The sequence below is a fragment of the Acipenser ruthenus genome, unplaced genomic scaffold (genome assembly GCF_902713425.1).
Source record: "Acipenser ruthenus unplaced genomic scaffold, fAciRut3.2 maternal haplotype, whole genome shotgun sequence".
In the NCBI taxonomy this organism is placed as follows: Eukaryota; Metazoa; Chordata; class Actinopteri; order Acipenseriformes; family Acipenseridae; genus Acipenser; species Acipenser ruthenus.
Genome location: NW_026708551.1, coordinates 25,001 through 42,500, shown reverse-complemented (window position 1 = coordinate 42,500; position 17,500 = coordinate 25,001). Strand labels below are relative to the sequence as shown.

The 17,500-nt window shown below is 33.5% G+C and overlaps 11 non-coding genes across 11 annotated transcripts; all 11 read left to right on the top strand.

Annotated features, from left to right (window-relative positions):
* The first annotated feature begins 453 nt into the window (after positions 1-453).
* Positions 454-525, top strand: trnac-gca (transfer RNA cysteine (anticodon GCA)). Its single transcript has one exon. It is a non-coding gene; the product is annotated as a tRNA-Cys (tRNA).
* Positions 526-2,108: 1,583 nt separating this feature from the next.
* Positions 2,109-2,180, top strand: trnac-gca (transfer RNA cysteine (anticodon GCA)). The gene has a single exon. It is a non-coding gene; the product is annotated as a tRNA-Cys (tRNA).
* A 1,577-nt stretch (positions 2,181-3,757) lies between these two features.
* On the top strand, positions 3,758-3,829 carry trnac-gca (transfer RNA cysteine (anticodon GCA)). The gene has a single exon. It is a non-coding gene; the product is annotated as a tRNA-Cys (tRNA).
* A 1,571-nt stretch (positions 3,830-5,400) lies between these two features.
* Positions 5,401-5,472, top strand: trnac-gca (transfer RNA cysteine (anticodon GCA)). The gene has a single exon. It is a non-coding gene; the product is annotated as a tRNA-Cys (tRNA).
* Positions 5,473-7,069: 1,597 nt separating this feature from the next.
* trnac-gca (transfer RNA cysteine (anticodon GCA)) lies at positions 7,070-7,141 on the top strand. Its single transcript has one exon. It is a non-coding gene; the product is annotated as a tRNA-Cys (tRNA).
* A 1,570-nt stretch (positions 7,142-8,711) lies between these two features.
* Positions 8,712-8,783, top strand: trnac-gca (transfer RNA cysteine (anticodon GCA)). The gene has a single exon. It is a non-coding gene; the product is annotated as a tRNA-Cys (tRNA).
* Positions 8,784-10,377: 1,594 nt separating this feature from the next.
* Positions 10,378-10,449, top strand: trnac-gca (transfer RNA cysteine (anticodon GCA)). The gene has a single exon. It is a non-coding gene; the product is annotated as a tRNA-Cys (tRNA).
* Positions 10,450-12,020: 1,571 nt separating this feature from the next.
* trnac-gca (transfer RNA cysteine (anticodon GCA)) lies at positions 12,021-12,092 on the top strand. Its single transcript has one exon. It is a non-coding gene; the product is annotated as a tRNA-Cys (tRNA).
* A 1,597-nt stretch (positions 12,093-13,689) lies between these two features.
* trnac-gca (transfer RNA cysteine (anticodon GCA)) lies at positions 13,690-13,761 on the top strand. Its single transcript has one exon. It is a non-coding gene; the product is annotated as a tRNA-Cys (tRNA).
* Positions 13,762-15,332: 1,571 nt separating this feature from the next.
* Positions 15,333-15,404, top strand: trnac-gca (transfer RNA cysteine (anticodon GCA)). The gene has a single exon. It is a non-coding gene; the product is annotated as a tRNA-Cys (tRNA).
* Positions 15,405-16,992: 1,588 nt separating this feature from the next.
* trnac-gca (transfer RNA cysteine (anticodon GCA)) lies at positions 16,993-17,064 on the top strand. Its single transcript has one exon. It is a non-coding gene; the product is annotated as a tRNA-Cys (tRNA).
* The last annotated feature ends 436 nt before the right edge of the window (positions 17,065-17,500 follow it).

Here is a 17,500-nt window from a genome sequence, read left to right as displayed (position 1 = left end):
AATGACTTTGGTTCTAGCAAGTACAAGTACGATTCAAGAAAAATACGATTTTCCCTTGCACTCAAAAATGTGTTACAGTGGCATCTTGGACTTGGTGTCCTTGTTTTCAGAACATTTTGGGGAACGTACTTCAGAAACCATAAAGCTTCTCTCTTTTTTTCAACACTAAATTTTGTATTTAGTTTAATTTCTTGAAATAAAAAACGTTAAGCATTTTCTGATTATTATCTATTTCGCTTAGTGTTTTCAAAGAGATACATGTACAACAACGTGTTATTCTATTACTTGACGGACCTTATACAATACTTCTTGAATGTTTTGTTGAAAAATATTGCTGCGGGACACAAGGTAAAAAATAACTAGCCATTGATAGGTTGCATTTCTGAAACTGCAGCTCGGCACCGTTGGTTGTGCTTGGCAGAAAAGGGCATAGCTGGAATAGGCTAGTGAGTCGGGGGTATAGCTCAGTGGTAGAGCATTTGACTGCAGATCAAGAGGTCCCCGGTTCAAATCCGAGTGCCCCCTTTTTTTCTAAATTAAAATACAAAATGCACGTTAACATTTTTTATTTCAGCTAGAAGCAAAAATTAGTGTTTCAAAGACAGCAACGAGCTACAGACAGGGTTTGAAGACGTGATCCTCAAGTTACGGGACCAAACACCTTACCACTTGGCCACCGCACCCTTTACAACTGGAGAAATTAGAAGCTTGGCCTCTCTTGAGAAGGCCGCCTGGGAAGGCAATCTGGCTGGCCAGTTTAATATAAAAAAGAGTTCCTGTTTGAGCTCAAACCACAAACCTTTCGGTTAACAGTGAACACCAAGGATGGCAACATAGTCATTTAAAAAGACAACAGTGGTCTCCAAATGTATTTAAAATACAAACATAAAATAGGTTGCCAGAAATATATTATCAATAGAAATTAGTAAATACTATTTTGCAAATAGTATTTTTTTTTTTTAATACTTGACACCATCTACCGGCAGTAGCATACACCAATTTTTTATTTATTTTTTCATAAGAATTAACTGAAAGATTCAGTATTGCCTCAATTACCAAGCCTGTCAGTAACTGCAGTTTGCATAAATTAAATATTGCATAAATTAAATATTACCAGTATTGCGGAAAAAGTAGATCCGAACACACACACAAGTAGGGCTTGAAGTTTTCAGGTTTTATTTTTAATCACGAGAAGTCCCTTTAAACAAATTGAGCTGATTCTGTTTCATATTTAAACTCAGAAAAAGCTTTTAATTACAAAACAATCTTTGTTTTTACCTTCATATCTTGCCTGAGCCTAATTCTGGTCCCCTTAATTTTATTTCAAACAGAGCTGACAAATTACGTAATTTGTTCATTCCCGATCCTACTTTTAACTCGCATTTCATTTTTGCAGTCCCCTAATTTAACGCTGTGTTTTTGTTTATTTATTTATTTATTTATTTATTATTATTATTATTATTATTATTATTATTATTATTATTATTATTATTATTATTATTATTATTATTATTTATGTATTTATGTATTTATGTATTTATGTATTTATTTATTTCTTAGCAGCCGCCCTTATCCTGCGCGACTTACAGTCGTAAACAAAAATACATTTCAAGGATCACAGTACAAGTAATAATACGGTCGAGCAAGATAAATACAATGACTTTGGTTCTAGCAAGTACAAGTACGATTCAAGAAAAATACGATTTTCCCTTGCACTCAAAAATGTGTTACAGTGGCATCTTGGACTTGGTGTCCTTGTTTTCAGAACATTTTGGGGAACGTACTTCAGAAACCATAAAGCTTCTCTCTTTTTTTCAACACTAAATTTTGTATTTAGTTTAATTTCTTGAAATAAAAAACGTTAAGCATTTTCTGATTATTATCTATTTCGCTTAGTGTTTTCAAAGAGATACATGTACAACAACGTGTTATTCTATTACTTGACGGACCTTATACAATACTTCTTGAATGTTTTGTTGAAAAATATTGCTGCGGGACACAAGGTAAAAAATAACTAGCCATTGATAGGTTGCATTTCTGAAACTGCAGCTCGGCACCGTTGGTTGTGCTTGGCAGAAAAGGGCATAGCTGGAATAGGCTAGTGAGTCGGGGGTATAGCTCAGTGGTAGAGCATTTGACTGCAGATCAAGAGGTCCCCGGTTCAAATCCGAGTGCCCCCTTTTTTTCTAAATTAAAATACAAAATGCACGTTAACATTTTTTATTTCAGCTAGAAGCAAAAATTAGTGTTTCAAAGACAGCAACGAGCTACAGACAGGGTTTGAAGACGTGATCCTCAAGTTACGGGACCAAACACCTTACCACTTGGCCACCGCACCCTTTACAACTGGAGAAATTAGAAGCTTGGCCTCTCTTGAGAAGGCCGCCTGGGAAGGCAATCTGGCTGGCCAGTTTAATATAAAAAAGAGTTCCTGTTTGAGCTCAAACCACAAACCTTTCGGTTAACAGTGAACACCAAGGATGGCAACATAGTCATTTAAAAAGACAACAGTGGTCTCCAAATGTATTTAAAATACAAACATAAAATAGGTTGCCAGAAATATATTATCAATAGAAATTAGTAAATACTATTTTGCAAATAGTATTTTTTTTTTTTAATACTTGACACCATCTACCGGCAGTAGCATACACCAATTTTTTATTTATTTTTTCATAAGAATTAACTGAAAGATTCAGTATTGCCTCAATTACCAAGCCTGTCAGTAACTGCAGTTTGCATAAATTAAATATTGCATAAATTAAATATTACCAGTATTGCGGAAAAAGTAGATCCGAACACACACACAAGTAGGGCTTGAAGTTTTCAGGTTTTATTTTTAATCACGAGAAGTCCCTTTAAACAAATTGAGCTGATTCTGTTTCATATTTAAACTCAGAAAAAGCTTTTAATTACAAAACAATCTTTGTTTTTACCTTCATATCTTGCCTGAGCCTAATTCTGGTCCCCTTAATTTTATTTCAAACAGAGCTGACAAATTACGTAATTTGTTCATTCCCGATCCTACTTTTAACTCGCATTTCATTTTTGCAGTCCCCTAATTTAACGCTGTGTTTTTGTTTATTTATTTATTTATTTATTTATTATTATTATTATTATTATTATTATTATTATTATTATTATTATTATTATTATTATTATTATTTATGTATTTATGTATTTATGTATTTATTTATTTATTTATTTCTTAGCAGCCGCCCTTATCCTGCGCGACTTACAGTCGTAAACAAAAATACATTTCAAGGATCACAGTACAAGTAATAATACGGTCGAGCAAGATAAATACAATGACTTTGGTTCTAGCAAGTACAAGTACGATTCAAGAAAAATACGATTTTCCCTTGCACTCAAAAATGTGTTACAGTGGCATCTTGGACTTGGTGTCCTTGTTTTCAGAACATTTTGGGGAACGTACTTCAGAAACCATAAAGCTTCTCTCTTTTTTTCAACACTAAATTTTGTATTTAGTTTAATTTCTTGAAATAAAAAACGTTAAGCATTTTCTGATTATTATCTATTTCGCTTAGTGTTTTCAAAGAGATACATGTACAACAACGTGTTATTCTATTACTTGACGGACCTTATACAATACTTCTTGAATGTTTTGTTGAAAAATATTGCTGCGGGACACAAGGTAAAAAATAACTAGCCATTGATAGGTTGCATTTCTGAAACTGCAGCTCGGCACCGTTGGTTGTGCTTGGCAGAAAAGGGCATAGCTGGAATAGGCTAGTGAGTCGGGGGTATAGCTCAGTGGTAGAGCATTTGACTGCAGATCAAGAGGTCCCCGGTTCAAATCCGAGTGCCCCCTTTTTTTCTAAATTAAAATACAAAATGCACGTTAACATTTTTTATTTCAGCTAGAAGCAAAAATTAGTGTTTCAAAGACAGCAACGAGCTACAGACAGGGTTTGAAGACGTGATCCTCAAGTTACGGGACCAAACACCTTACCACTTGGCCACCGCACCCTTTACAACTGGAGAAATTAGAAGCTTGGCCTCTCTTGAGAAGGCCGCCTGGGAAGGCAATCTGGCTGGCCAGTTTAATATAAAAAAGAGTTCCTGTTTGAGCTCAAACCACAAACCTTTCGGTTAACAGTGAACACCAAGGATGGCAACATAGTCATTTAAAAAGACAACAGTGGTCTCCAAATGTATTTAAAATACAAACATAAAATAGGTTGCCAGAAATATATTATCAATAGAAATTAGTAAATACTATTTTGCAAATAGTATTTTTTTTTTTTAATACTTGACACCATCTACCGGCAGTAGCATACACCAATTTTTTATTTATTTTTTCATAAGAATTAACTGAAAGATTCAGTATTGCCTCAATTACCAAGCCTGTCAGTAACTGCAGTTTGCATAAATTAAATATTGCATAAATTAAATATTACCAGTATTGCGGAAAAAGTAGATCCGAACACACACACAAGTAGGGCTTGAAGTTTTCAGGTTTTATTTTTAATCACGAGAAGTCCCTTTAAACAAATTGAGCTGATTCTGTTTCATATTTAAACTCAGAAAAAGCTTTTAATTACAAAACAATCTTTGTTTTTACCTTCATATCTTGCCTGAGCCTAATTCTGGTCCCCTTAATTTTATTTCAAACAGAGCTGACAAATTACGTAATTTGTTCATTCCCGATCCTACTTTTAACTCGCATTTCATTTTTGCAGTCCCCTAATTTAACGCTGTGTTTTTGTTTATTTATTTATTTATTTATTTATTTATTTATTATTATTATTATTATTATTATTATTATTATTATTATTATTATTATTATTATTATTTATGTATTTATGTATTTATGTATTTATTTATTTCTTAGCAGCCGCCCTTATCCTGCGCGACTTACAGTCGTAAACAAAAATACATTTCAAGGATCACAGTACAAGTAATAATACGGTCGAGCAAGATAAATACAATGACTTTGGTTCTAGCAAGTACAAGTACGATTCAAGAAAAATACGATTTTCCCTTGCACTCAAAAATGTGTTACAGTGGCATCTTGGACTTGGTGTCCTTGTTTTCAGAACATTTTGGGGAACGTACTTCAGAAACCATAAAGCTTCTCTCTTTTTTTCAACACTAAATTTTGTATTTAGTTTAATTTCTTGAAATAAAAAACGTTAAGCATTTTCTGATTATTATCTATTTCGCTTAGTGTTTTCAAAGAGATACATGTACAACAACGTGTTATTCTATTACTTGACGGACCTTATACAATACTTCTTGAATGTTTTGTTGAAAAATATTGCTGCGGGACACAAGGTAAAAAATAACTAGCCATTGATAGGTTGCATTTCTGAAACTGCAGCTCGGCACCGTTGGTTGTGCTTGGCAGAAAAGGGCATAGCTGGAATAGGCTAGTGAGTCGGGGGTATAGCTCAGTGGTAGAGCATTTGACTGCAGATCAAGAGGTCCCCGGTTCAAATCCGAGTGCCCCCTTTTTTTCTAAATTAAAATACAAAATGCACGTTAACATTTTTTATTTCAGCTAGAAGCAAAAATTAGTGTTTCAAAGACAGCAACAAGCTACAGACAGGGTTTGAAGACATGATCCTCAAGTTACGAGACCAAACACCTTACCACTTGGCCACCGCACCCTTTACAAGTGGAGAAATTAGAAGCTTGGCCTCTCTTGAGAAGTCCGCATGGGAAGGCAATCTGGCTGGCCAGTTTAATATAAAAAAGAGTTCCTGTTTGTGCTCAAACCACAAACCTTTCGGTTAACAGTGAACGCCAAGGATGGCAACATAGTCACGGAAAATATTTAAAAAGACAATAGTGGTCTCCAAATGTATTTAAAATACAAACATAAAATAGGTTGCCAGAAATATATTATCAATAGAAATTAGTAAATACTATTTTGCAAATAGTATTTTTTTTAATACTTGACACCATCTACCGGCTGTAGCATACACCAATTTTTTATTTATTTTTTCATAAGAATTAACTGAAAGATTCAGTATTGCCTCAATTACCAAGCCTGTCAGTAACTGCAGTTTGCATAAATTAAATATTGCATAAATTAAATATTACCAGTATTGCGGAAAAAGTAGATCCGAACACACACACAAGTAGGGCTTGAAGTTTTCAGGTTTTATTTTTAATCACGAGAAGTCCCTTTAAACAAATTGAGCTGATTCTGTTTCATATTTAAACTCAGAAAAAGCTTTTAATTACAAAACAATCTTTGTTTTTACCTTCATATCTTGCCTGAGCCTAATTCTGGTCCCCTTAATTTTATTTCAAACAGAGCTGACAAATTACGTAATTTGTTCATTCCCGATCCTACTTTTAACTCGCATTTCATTTTTGCAGTCCCCTAATTTAACGCTGTGTTTTTGTTTATTTATTTATTTATTTATTTATTATTATTATTATTATTATTATTATTATTATTATTATTATTATTATTATTATTATTATTATTATTATTATTATTATTTATGTATTTATGTATTTATGTATTTATGTATTTATTTATTTCTTAGCAGCCGCCCTTATCCTGCGCGACTTACAGTCGTAAACAAAAATACATTTCAAGGATCACAGTACAAGTAATAATACGGTCGAGCAAGATAAATACAATGACTTTGGTTCTAGCAAGTACAAGTACGATTCAAGAAAAATACGATTTTCCCTTGCACTCAAAAATGTGTTACAGTGGCATCTTGGACTTGGTGTCCTTGTTTTCAGAACATTTTGGGGAACGTACTTCAGAAACCATAAAGCTTCTCTCTTTTTTTCAACACTAAATTTTGTATTTAGTTTAATTTCTTGAAATAAAAAACGTTAAGCATTTTCTGATTATTATCTATTTCGCTTAGTGTTTTCAAAGAGATACATGTACAACAACGTGTTATTCTATTACTTGACGGACCTTATACAATACTTCTTGAATGTTTTGTTGAAAAATATTGCTGCGGGACACAAGGTAAAAAATAACTAGCCATTGATAGGTTGCATTTCTGAAACTGCAGCTCGGCACCGTTGGTTGTGCTTGGCAGAAAAGGGCATAGCTGGAATAGGCTAGTGAGTCGGGGGTATAGCTCAGTGGTAGAGCATTTGACTGCAGATCAAGAGGTCCCCGGTTCAAATCCGAGTGCCCCCTTTTTTTCTAAATTAAAATACAAAATGCACGTTAACATTTTTTATTTCAGCTAGAAGCAAAAATTAGTGTTTCAAAGACAGCAACGAGCTACAGACAGGGTTTGAAGACGTGATCCTCAAGTTACGGGACCAAACACCTTACCACTTGGCCACCGCACCCTTTACAACTGGAGAAATTAGAAGCTTGGCCTCTCTTGAGAAGGCCGCCTGGGAAGGCAATCTGGCTGGCCAGTTTAATATAAAAAAGAGTTCCTGTTTGAGCTCAAACCACAAACCTTTCGGTTAACAGTGAACACCAAGGATGGCAACATAGTCATTTAAAAAGACAACAGTGGTCTCCAAATGTATTTAAAATACAAACATAAAATAGGTTGCCAGAAATATATTATCAATAGAAATTAGTAAATACTATTTTGCAAATAGTATTTTTTTTTTTTAATACTTGACACCATCTACCGGCAGTAGCATACACCAATTTTTTATTTATTTTTTCATAAGAATTAACTGAAAGATTCAGTATTGCCTCAATTACCAAGCCTGTCAGTAACTGCAGTTTGCATAAATTAAATATTGCATAAATTAAATATTACCAGTATTGCGGAAAAAGTAGATCCGAACACACACACAAGTAGGGCTTGAAGTTTTCAGGTTTTATTTTTAATCACGAGAAGTCCCTTTAAACAAATTGAGCTGATTCTGTTTCATATTTAAACTCAGAAAAAGCTTTTAATTACAAAACAATCTTTGTTTTTACCTTCATATCTTGCCTGAGCCTAATTCTGGTCCCCTTAATTTTATTTCAAACAGAGCTGACAAATTACGTAATTTGTTCATTCCCGATCCTACTTTTAACTCGCATTTCATTTTTGCAGTCCCCTAATTTAACGCTGTGTTTTTGTTTATTTATTTATTTATTTATTATTATTATTATTATTATTATTATTATTATTATTATTATTATTATTATTATTATTATTTATGTATTTATGTATTTATGTATTTATGTATTTATTTATTTCTTAGCAGCCGCCCTTATCCTGCGCGACTTACAGTCGTAAACAAAAATACATTTCAAGGATCACAGTACAAGTAATAATACGGTCGAGCAAGATAAATACAATGACTTTGGTTCTAGCAAGTACAAGTACGATTCAAGAAAAATACGATTTTCCCTTGCACTCAAAAATGTGTTACAGTGGCATCTTGGACTTGGTGTCCTTGTTTTCAGAACATTTTGGGGAACGTACTTCAGAAACCATAAAGCTTCTCTCTTTTTTTCAACACTAAATTTTGTATTTAGTTTAATTTCTTGAAATAAAAAACGTTAAGCATTTTCTGATTATTATCTATTTCGCTTAGTGTTTTCAAAGAGATACATGTACAACAACGTGTTATTCTATTACTTGACGGACCTTATACAATACTTCTTGAATGTTTTGTTGAAAAATATTGCTGCGGGACACAAGGTAAAAAATAACTAGCCATTGATAGGTTGCATTTCTGAAACTGCAGCTCGGCACCGTTGGTTGTGCTTGGCAGAAAAGGGCATAGCTGGAATAGGCTAGTGAGTCGGGGGTATAGCTCAGTGGTAGAGCATTTGACTGCAGATCAAGAGGTCCCCGGTTCAAATCCGAGTGCCCCCTTTTTTTCTAAATTAAAATACAAAATGCACGTTAACATTTTTTATTTCAGCTAGAAGCAAAAATTAGTGTTTCAAAGACAGCAACGAGCTACAGACAGGGTTTGAAGACGTGATCCTCAAGTTACGGGACCAAACACCTTACCACTTGGCCACCGCACCCTTTACAACTGGAGAAATTAGAAGCTTGGCCTCTCTTGAGAAGGCCGCCTGGGAAGGCAATCTGGCTGGCCAGTTTAATATAAAAAAGAGTTCCTGTTTGAGCTCAAACCACAAACCTTTCGGTTAACAGTGAACACCAAGGATGGCAACATAGTCATTTAAAAAGACAACAGTGGTCTCCAAATGTATTTAAAATACAAACATAAAATAGGTTGCCAGAAATATATTATCAATAGAAATTAGTAAATACTATTTTGCAAATAGTATTTTTTTTTTTTAATACTTGACACCATCTACCGGCAGTAGCATACACCAATTTTTTATTTATTTTTTCATAAGAATTAACTGAAAGATTCAGTATTGCCTCAATTACCAAGCCTGTCAGTAACTGCAGTTTGCATAAATTAAATATTGCATAAATTAAATATTACCAGTATTGCGGAAAAAGTAGATCCGAACACACACACAAGTAGGGCTTGAAGTTTTCAGGTTTTATTTTTAATCACGAGAAGTCCCTTTAAACAAATTGAGCTGATTCTGTTTCATATTTAAACTCAGAAAAAGCTTTTAATTACAAAACAATCTTTGTTTTTACCTTCATATCTTGCCTGAGCCTAATTCTGGTCCCCTTAATTTTATTTCAAACAGAGCTGACAAATTACGTAATTTGTTCATTCCCGATCCTACTTTTAACTCGCATTTCATTTTTGCAGTCCCCTAATTTAACGCTGTGTTTTTGTTTATTTATTTATTTATTTATTATTATTATTATTATTATTATTATTATTATTATTATTATTATTATTATTATTATTATTATTATTATTATTATTATTATTATTTATGTATTTATGTATTTATGTATTTATGTATTTATTTATTTCTTAGCAGCCGCCCTTATCCTGCGCGACTTACAGTCGTAAACAAAAATACATTTCAAGGATCACAGTACAAGTAATAATACGGTCGAGCAAGATAAATACAATGACTTTGGTTCTAGCAAGTACAAGTACGATTCAAGAAAAATACGATTTTCCCTTGCACTCAAAAATGTGTTACAGTGGCATCTTGGACTTGGTGTCCTTGTTTTCAGAACATTTTGGGGAACGTACTTCAGAAACCATAAAGCTTCTCTCTTTTTTTCAACACTAAATTTTGTATTTAGTTTAATTTCTTGAAATAAAAAACGTTAAGCATTTTCTGATTATTATCTATTTCGCTTAGTGTTTTCAAAGAGATACATGTACAACAACGTGTTATTCTATTACTTGACGGACCTTATACAATACTTCTTGAATGTTTTGTTGAAAAATATTGCTGCGGGACACAAGGTAAAAAATAACTAGCCATTGATAGGTTGCATTTCTGAAACTGCAGCTCGGCACCGTTGGTTGTGCTTGGCAGAAAAGGGCATAGCTGGAATAGGCTAGTGAGTCGGGGGTATAGCTCAGTGGTAGAGCATTTGACTGCAGATCAAGAGGTCCCCGGTTCAAATCCGAGTGCCCCCTTTTTTTCTAAATTAAAATACAAAATGCACGTTAACATTTTTTATTTCAGCTAGAAGCAAAAATTAGTGTTTCAAAGACAGCAACGAGCTACAGACAGGGTTTGAAGACGTGATCCTCAAGTTACGGGACCAAACACCTTACCACTTGGCCACCGCACCCTTTACAACTGGAGAAATTAGAAGCTTGGCCTCTCTTGAGAAGGCCGCCTGGGAAGGCAATCTGGCTGGCCAGTTTAATATAAAAAAGAGTTCCTGTTTGAGCTCAAACCACAAACCTTTCGGTTAACAGTGAACACCAAGGATGGCAACATAGTCATTTAAAAAGACAACAGTGGTCTCCAAATGTATTTAAAATACAAACATAAAATAGGTTGCCAGAAATATATTATCAATAGAAATTAGTAAATACTATTTTGCAAATAGTATTTTTTTTTTTTAATACTTGACACCATCTACCGGCAGTAGCATACACCAATTTTTTATTTATTTTTTCATAAGAATTAACTGAAAGATTCAGTATTGCCTCAATTACCAAGCCTGTCAGTAACTGCAGTTTGCATAAATTAAATATTGCATAAATTAAATATTACCAGTATTGCGGAAAAAGTAGATCCGAACACACACACAAGTAGGGCTTGAAGTTTTCAGGTTTTATTTTTAATCACGAGAAGTCCCTTTAAACAAATTGAGCTGATTCTGTTTCATATTTAAACTCAGAAAAAGATTTTAATTACAAAACAATCTTTGTTTTTACCTTCATATCTTGCCTGAGCCTAATTCTGGTCCCCTTAATTTTATTTCAAACAGAGCTGACAAATTACGTAATTTGTTCATTCCCGATCCTACTTTTAACTCGCATTTCATTTTTGCAGTCCCCTAATTTAACGCTGTGTTTTTGTTTATTTATTTATTTATTTATTTATTTATTTATTATTATTATTATTATTATTATTATTATTATTATTATTATTATTATTATTATTATTTATGTATTTATGTATTTATGTATTTATTTATTTCTTAGCAGCCGCCCTTATCCTGCGCGACTTACAGTCGTAAACAAAAATACATTTCAAGGATCACAGTACAAGTAATAATACGGTCGAGCAAGATAAATACAATGACTTTGGTTCTAGCAAGTACAAGTACGATTCAAGAAAAATACGATTTTCCCTTGCACTCAAAAATGTGTTACAGTGGCATCTTGGACTTGGTGTCCTTGTTTTCAGAACATTTTGGGGAACGTACTTCAGAAACCATAAAGCTTCTCTCTTTTTTTCAACACTAAATTTTGTATTTAGTTTAATTTCTTGAAATAAAAAACGTTAAGCATTTTCTGATTATTATCTATTTCGCTTAGTGTTTTCAAAGAGATACATGTACAACAACGTGTTATTCTATTACTTGACGGACCTTATACAATACTTCTTGAATGTTTTGTTGAAAAATATTGCTGCGGGACACAAGGTAAAAAATAACTAGCCATTGATAGGTTGCATTTCTGAAACTGCAGCTCGGCACCGTTGGTTGTGCTTGGCAGAAAAGGGCATAGCTGGAATAGGCTAGTGAGTCGGGGGTATAGCTCAGTGGTAGAGCATTTGACTGCAGATCAAGAGGTCCCCGGTTCAAATCCGAGTGCCCCCTTTTTTTCTAAATTAAAATACAAAATGCACGTTAACATTTTTTATTTCAGCTAGAAGCAAAAATTAGTGTTTCAAAGACAGCAACAAGCTACAGACAGGGTTTGAAGACATGATCCTCAAGTTACGAGACCAAACACCTTACCACTTGGCCACCGCACCCTTTACAACTGGAGAAATTAGAAGCTTGGCCTCTCTTGAGAAGGCCGCATGGGAAGGCAATCTGGCTGGCCAGTTTAATATAAAAAAGAGTTCCTGTTTGAGCTCAAACCACAAACCTTTCGGTTAACAGTGAACACCAAGGATGGCAACATAGTCATTTAAAAAGACAACAGTGGTCTCCAAATGTATTTAAAATACAAACATAAAATAGGTTGCCAGAAATATATTATCAATAGAAATTAGTAAATACTATTTTGCAAATAGTATTTTTTTTTTTTAATACTTGACACCATCTACCGGCAGTAGCATACACCAATTTTTTATTTATTTTTTCATAAGAATTAACTGAAAGATTCAGTATTGCCTCAATTACCAAGCCTGTCAGTAACTGCAGTTTGCATAAATTAAATATTGCATAAATTAAATATTACCAGTATTGCGGAAAAAGTAGATCCGAACACACACACAAGTAGGGCTTGAAGTTTTCAGGTTTTATTTTTAATCACGAGAAGTCCCTTTAAACAAATTGAGCTGATTCTGTTTCATATTTAAACTCAGAAAAAGCTTTTAATTACAAAACAATCTTTGTTTTTACCTTCATATCTTGCCTGAGCCTAATTCTGGTCCCCTTAATTTTATTTCAAACAGAGCTGACAAATTACGTAATTTGTTCATTCCCGATCCTACTTTTAACTCGCATTTCATTTTTGCAGTCCCCTAATTTAACGCTGTGTTTTTGTTTATTTATTTATTTATTTATTATTATTATTATTATTATTATTATTATTATTATTATTATTATTATTATTATTATTATTATTATTATTATTATTATTATTATTATTTATGTATTTATGTATTTATGTATTTATGTATTTATTTATTTCTTAGCAGCCGCCCTTATCCTGCGCGACTTACAGTCGTAAACAAAAATACATTTCAAGGATCACAGTACAAGTAATAATACGGTCGAGCAAGATAAATACAATGACTTTGGTTCTAGCAAGTACAAGTACGATTCAAGAAAAATACGATTTTCCCTTGCACTCAAAAATGTGTTACAGTGGCATCTTGGACTTGGTGTCCTTGTTTTCAGAACATTTTGGGGAACGTACTTCAGAAACCATAAAGCTTCTCTCTTTTTTTCAACACTAAATTTTGTATTTAGTTTAATTTCTTGAAATAAAAAACGTTAAGCATTTTCTGATTATTATCTATTTCGCTTAGTGTTTTCAAAGAGATACATGTACAACAACGTGTTATTCTATTACTTGACGGACCTTATACAATACTTCTTGAATGTTTTGTTGAAAAATATTGCTGCGGGACACAAGGTAAAAAATAACTAGCCATTGATAGGTTGCATTTCTGAAACTGCAGCTCGGCACCGTTGGTTGTGCTTGGCAGAAAAGGGCATAGCTGGAATAGGCTAGTGAGTCGGGGGTATAGCTCAGTGGTAGAGCATTTGACTGCAGATCAAGAGGTCCCCGGTTCAAATCCGAGTGCCCCCTTTTTTTCTAAATTAAAATACAAAATGCACGTTAACATTTTTTATTTCAGCTAGAAGCAAAAATTAGTGTTTCAAAGACAGCAACGAGCTACAGACAGGGTTTGAAGACGTGATCCTCAAGTTACGGGACCAAACACCTTACCACTTGGCCACCGCACCCTTTACAACTGGAGAAATTAGAAGCTTGGCCTCTCTTGAGAAGGCCGCCTGGGAAGGCAATCTGGCTGGCCAGTTTAATATAAAAAAGAGTTCCTGTTTGAGCTCAAACCACAAACCTTTCGGTTAACAGTGAACACCAAGGATGGCAACATAGTCATTTAAAAAGACAACAGTGGTCTCCAAATGTATTTAAAATACAAACATAAAATAGGTTGCCAGAAATATATTATCAATAGAAATTAGTAAATACTATTTTGCAAATAGTATTTTTTTTTTTTAATACTTGACACCATCTACCGGCAGTAGCATACACCAATTTTTTATTTATTTTTTCATAAGAATTAACTGAAAGATTCAGTATTGCCTCAATTACCAAGCCTGTCAGTAACTGCAGTTTGCATAAATTAAATATTGCATAAATTAAATATTACCAGTATTGCGGAAAAAGTAGATCCGAACACACACACAAGTAGGGCTTGAAGTTTTCAGGTTTTATTTTTAATCACGAGAAGTCCCTTTAAACAAATTGAGCTGATTCTGTTTCATATTTAAACTCAGAAAAAGCTTTTAATTACAAAACAATCTTTGTTTTTACCTTCATATCTTGCCTGAGCCTAATTCTGGTCCCCTTAATTTTATTTCAAACAGAGCTGACAAATTACGTAATTTGTTCATTCCCGATCCTACTTTTAACTCGCATTTCATTTTTGCAGTCCCCTAATTTAACGCTGTGTTTTTGTTTATTTATTTATTTATTTATTTATTTATTTATTATTATTATTATTATTATTATTATTATTATTATTATTATTATTATTATTATTATTTATGTATTTATGTATTTATGTATTTATTTATTTCTTAGCAGCCGCCCTTATCCTGCGCGACTTACAGTCGTAAACAAAAATACATTTCAAGGATCACAGTACAAGTAATAATACGGTCGAGCAAGATAAATACAATGACTTTGGTTCTAGCAAGTACAAGTACGATTCAAGAAAAATACGATTTTCCCTTGCACTCAAAAATGTGTTACAGTGGCATCTTGGACTTGGTGTCCTTGTTTTCAGAACATTTTGGGGAACGTACTTCAGAAACCATAAAGCTTCTCTCTTTTTTTCAACACTAAATTTTGTATTTAGTTTAATTTCTTGAAATAAAAAACGTTAAGCATTTTCTGATTATTATCTATTTCGCTTAGTGTTTTCAAAGAGATACATGTACAACAACGTGTTATTCTATTACTTGACGGACCTTATACAATACTTCTTGAATGTTTTGTTGAAAAATATTGCTGCGGGACACAAGGTAAAAAATAACTAGCCATTGATAGGTTGCATTTCTGAAACTGCAGCTCGGCACCGTTGGTTGTGCTTGGCAGAAAAGGGCATAGCTGGAATAGGCTAGTGAGTCGGGGGTATAGCTCAGTGGTAGAGCATTTGACTGCAGATCAAGAGGTCCCCGGTTCAAATCCGAGTGCCCCCTTTTTTTCTAAATTAAAATACAAAATGCACGTTAACATTTTTTATTTCAGCTAGAAGCAAAAATTAGTGTTTCAAAGACAGCAACAAGCTACAGACAGGGTTTGAAGACATGATCCTCAAGTTACGAGACCAAACACCTTACCACTTGGCCACCGCACCCTTTACAACTGGAGAAATTAGAAGCTTGGCCTCTCTTGAGAAGGCCGCATGGGAAGGCAATCTGGCTGGCCAGTTTAATATAAAAAAGAGTTCCTGTTTGAGCTCAAACCACAAACCTTTCGGTTAACAGTGAACACCAAGGATGGCAACATAGTCATTTAAAAAGACAACAGTGGTCTCCAAATGTATTTAAAATACAAACATAAAATAGGTTGCCAGAAATATATTATCAATAGAAATTAGTAAATACTATTTTGCAAATAGTATTTTTTTTTTTTAATACTTGACACCATCTACCGGCAGTAGCATACACCAATTTTTTATTTATTTTTTCATAAGAATTAACTGAAAGATTCAGTATTGCCTCAATTACCAAGCCTGTCAGTAACTGCAGTTTGCATAAATTAAATATTGCATAAATTAAATATTACCAGTATTGCGGAAAAAGTAGATCCGAACACACACACAAGTAGGGCTTGAAGTTTTCAGGTTTTATTTTTAATCACGAGAAGTCCCTTTAAACAAATTGAGCTGATTCTGTTTCATATTTAAACTCAGAAAAAGCTTTTAATTACAAAACAATCTTTGTTTTTACCTTCATATCTTGCCTGAGCCTAATTCTGGTCCCCTTAATTTTATTTCAAACAGAGCTGACAAATTACGTAATTTGTTCATTCCCGATCCTACTTTTAACTCGCATTTCATTTTTGCAGTCCCCTAATTTAACGCTGTGTTTTTGTTTATTTATTTATTTATTTATTATTATTATTATTATTATTATTATTATTATTATTATTATTATTATTATTATTATTATTATTATTATTATTATTATTTATGTATTTATGTATTTATGTATTTATGTATTTATTTATTTCTTAGCAGCCGCCCTTATCCTGCGCGACTTACAGTCGTAAACAAAAATACATTTCAAGGATCACAGTACAAGTAATAATACGGTCGAGCAAGATAAATACAATGACTTTGGTTCTAGCAAGTACAAGTACGATTCAAGAAAAATACGATTTTCCCTTGCACTCAAAAATGTGTTACAGTGGCATCTTGGACTTGGTGTCCTTGTTTTCAGAACATTTTGGGGAACGTACTTCAGAAACCATAAAGCTTCTCTCTTTTTTTCAACACTAAATTTTGTATTTAGTTTAATTTCTTGAAATAAAAAACGTTAAGCATTTTCTGATTATTATCTATTTCGCTTAGTGTTTTCAAAGAGATACATGTACAACAACGTGTTATTCTATTACTTGACGGACCTTATACAATACTTCTTGAATGTTTTGTTGAAAAATATTGCTGCGGGACACAAGGTAAAAAATAACTAGCCATTGATAGGTTGCATTTCTGAAACTGCAGCTCGGCACCGTTGGTTGTGCTTGGCAGAAAAGGGCATAGCTGGAATAGGCTAGTGAGTCGGGGGTATAGCTCAGTGGTAGAGCATTTGACTGCAGATCAAGAGGTCCCCGGTTCAAATCCGAGTGCCCCCTTTTTTTCTAAATTAAAATACAAAATGCACGTTAACATTTTTTATTTCAGCTAGAAGCAAAAATTAGTGTTTCAAAGACAGCAACGAGCTACAGACAGGGTTTGAAGACGTGATCCTCAAGTTACGGGACCAAACACCTTACCACTTGGCCACCGCACCCTTTACAACTGGAGAAATTAGAAGCTTGGCCTCTCTTGAGAAGGCCGCCTGGGAAGGCAATCTGGCTGGCCAGTTTAATATAAAAAAGAGTTCCTGTTTGAGCTCAAACCACAAACCTTTCGGTTAACAGTGAACACCAAGGATGGCAACATAGTCATTTAAAAAGACAACAGTGGTCTCCAAATGTATTTAAAATACAAACATAAAATAGGTTGCCAGAAATATATTATCAATAGAAATTAGTAAATACTATTTTGCAAATAGTATTTTTTTTTTTT